Raw genomic sequence first — 3,684 nt, 5'->3', positions numbered from 1 at the left:
CGTTGTAAAAGAGAAAAGAAAAGGAGACAACAGAAATTGTCGAGCTAAAGAAGGAAGGAGAGAGACGAAGGAAAGGGGAGATATGAACGAAACAGGGAGAGAAAGAGAAAGAAAGAGAACGCGACGAGCAAAGGGAGGAGGGGTTGTTTCTGCGCCGCCGAGCTTTCGTCATCATCGCTGGCTCCCTTCTTTGTTATTGTCATGTGTTAGTTCCCTAAGCTAATTCTTATCAATTCTTATCAATGCTTATCAAAATATTCGCCTCTTTTACCAAATCTGTTTAACCTCTTCAAAACACAGGAAAGATATACAAGCTTGCAACTACAACCATAATTGATAACAGTGACACTGAAAACAACACAACATAGAAGTGGCAATTCACCTGGAAAGTACAAACATACCATTAATACCACCTTCAATCCTTTCCTCCAATACTATAATCTCGGTGTCAAATTTACTTCCCCACACTTTGTTCTATTTATGGCATGGTCTGAATCTGATGGCACTGCATCCTCCAAGCTTAGCGTTCCAGTTCCAAGGGTCTTGGTTGATAGGAAATCACTAGTGATCTTTCGGGCACTCAGCGATCACATTGAGGTGAAGCTCTGCCTCATCCTTCTTGTGAATCACCCCATCCTTTTCTGCTTGTCTGACGACCACCAAAATTTGTTGCTCGGTGCCTCCGTCCCTCTCAAAATACAATCAGGGTAATGGCTCTACACTAGTATAACACCAGTCAACAAGTCAACAAGATGGATAAATGTCTTCGTCGATTTTGGAGATCAGGGTTCATATAAATGGAGATAAATGTGACTTAACGCTCCACGTAAATAACCATTAACAGAAACTGTTAGTTTGAAAATGGAAGGACAAATGAGATTGGTGTTAAATTTTTAAGGGACTAATTTAATTAAAAAAATCATTAGAGGACGAAAATAACGATTGACCAATCTTTCGGGAACTAATTTGACCATTAATCTTTAAAAATTACTTTAAAACTTTATTAATTAATTAAATAATTTATAGTGGTGTAAATTTTCATTTATTATCAAGTATGATATAAACGTAAAAAATATTTAGTAACAATGTAACATTATATATACTGTAATATAATAATAAAACTGAAGGGATAAGTATGATTTTGGTCCCTTACGTAGGGGCTGAAAATTTTTTTCGTCCCTCGCTGACCATTTTAAAAAAAACTGAAACTTTGGGGACCATTTTGGAGCAAAAAAAAGGCGAGGGACGAAAAAAATTTTCAGCCTCTACGTAAGGGACCAAAATCATACTTATCCCTAAAACTGAATTATGAATGTATGCGTTCATGCGTTGTCCTTGTTGGTCACATTAAAAGAAATTAATTAAATATTTAAATAAGAACATCCCGGAGGCATGCAATATGGAATTTATTTCTTTTCCACATGCATTGTCAAACTATGAAAAAATAATACACATTACTTTTTTTTTTCAGAATTTATCCTGTTATTTACAACTAAAAAACGGAAATTGATCTAATTATTTAAAAAAAAAATTTGGACGTTTCTAATTATAAATTTCTAAGAGCATTATTGAAATCTGAGTATAAAAATGTAAGAAACACAATTCGAAGAAAAAGAAAACATTGTAAAAGCAAGCAGCCGCGTAGGAGGTCTAGTATAATCAGTAATGTCAAATGTGGGGCTTGCAGGGAAATTGCAACCCGGTTTCCTCAATACATATGTCTCCACCATTAATTCACACACATAGTAAAATTACACAGAGCTATGTTAATCACTTAAAACAATCGATAAGTCAAAGTTGTCAACTGTCAAGTACTAAAATTATTATATATTTATATTTAATAACATAATTGTCTTGATGAATAAGTTTTTTTTAATCTAATATTTAATCAAGTTTCATTTCCCCCAACTTCTTTTCCATTATTTTCACATGTTTGCATTATTTTTCTTTATTCTTTCTACTCCTCGTCCTTTTCATTATGTCGTTGACTTTTTGTCTTCTTTTTTTGCGTTTTTAACTTTTTATTGTGCTTTTTTATTTTGTTTCTCTTTTTCTTTTTCTATTTGTATACAATTCTTTTTTCCTTCTATTTTTATATTCTCATTTTAGGTAAATTTTGTGGTATCCCTCTTAAAATAAAAATATGGTATCACTTTGATTTATTACCATAGATTTATATTAGTCTATAATTCTTGTAATACAATAATTGAGTCTCTAATATTGAATTAATAAACAACTGAAATGTAAGTAAATATATTTATATGAATTTTTTTTTAAGTATTTTGGCTAATTAGTATTTTAATTTTCTCAAAAAAAATGATTTTTTAAAAGAGATTAGTCCATAAATTTATTTTGACTTATTTGACTGATAAATCTAACAAAAAATATTAAAATATCAGTGTTTTAGACAAAATAGCAACATAACAAAATAGCAAGTTAATGAGAATCTGATGTTATAAGATAACGTCAGATATGGCATAACAGTCATGCCGTTAAATTATGAAACCGCCAAATCATAGCAATAAAAGCATAACATAAAGGCAATAAATATTGGAAAAATGGCAATCTCAAAGAATAGAGATAAAAGGAAAGAGAACTAAGCAAGTAAACTCAGAATCAAATCGCATTGTTAAACCCATTGCTAAATAACTTAGGTATCGGAGTATCTTGCAGGTTGCCCCCCGTCCTTGTTCTACACTTGCCGAAGCTAGGATCTCCGGTTTTCAAGCACTCCAGTTCGTAAATTCGTTCTTGGTACAAACATTTGGCATCGTCTGTGGAGATATCCTACTTCACCAAGAATCATGACCGAGCACAGAATTCACTCAACAATAAACCTAGAAACTCCGTTAAAGGAGCAACATCATGAAGACGGGCATGAAACCAATGTTACCCCTACCAATGAGGAGGTTCCTCCTGGATATAAAAACCAGGAGGTACCTAACTCAGACGCACGTAATGCGGGAGCTCGTCACTTCGCAGGGTTAGGTGATGATTATTATCATGCTATGCAAGAAATGCGTCATCAAGTACAAAAACTAGAGCGTCATCGTTTGGAACTAGAACGACGATTGGCTGAATGCTCACAATCTAGGCAATCTCATTCCTGAAGCCGTCCTATTAGGGGACATATCGAACATAACCATGGAATTCTCAAGCAACAATGGGACCTCAATTGACGAGATTCATGCTCGCCACAGTGTCAAAAGGTTGAAAGGAGGTCACCCCGACGTTATGCTGAACCTCGAAAATCGAAAATGTGGGAAAGGGACGAGCCTCGATCCACCCAGTCTAAAAGGCGATGGACTCCACAAAGGAGTCCAAGTCCTAAAGGATATAGAGAAACCCGAGAACACGTAATAATGGGTTGAACCCTATTTGCTTCTCACGTCCTCCAAGTACGCTTGCTAAAGCACTTGGATAAGCTCATTGACATAAAGTATGACAGAATGCCGGATTCCAAGAGCACGTTGATGCTTTTGAGGTAAGAATGAATCTAGAATGTGTAGGAGTAGATGCGATCTAATGTAAAGCCTTTTCAATAATCTTGTCAGGCCCGGCCATGGCATGGTTTAACACACTCCCTTGCGGGTCTATCTCTTCATTTTTCGATGCTAAGGTTAAGTTCTTAGCACATTTTACCACAAGAGGAACCTAGGCCAAGCATCTAATATCTCTGCTTGG

Source organism: Arachis ipaensis, chromosome B04 (genome assembly GCF_000816755.2).
Source record: "Arachis ipaensis cultivar K30076 chromosome B04, Araip1.1, whole genome shotgun sequence".
Lineage (NCBI taxonomy): Eukaryota > Viridiplantae > Streptophyta > Magnoliopsida > Fabales > Fabaceae > Arachis > Arachis ipaensis.
The sequence above is the reverse complement of the archived record's forward strand: the minus strand, read 5'-3'. Positions refer to the sequence as shown.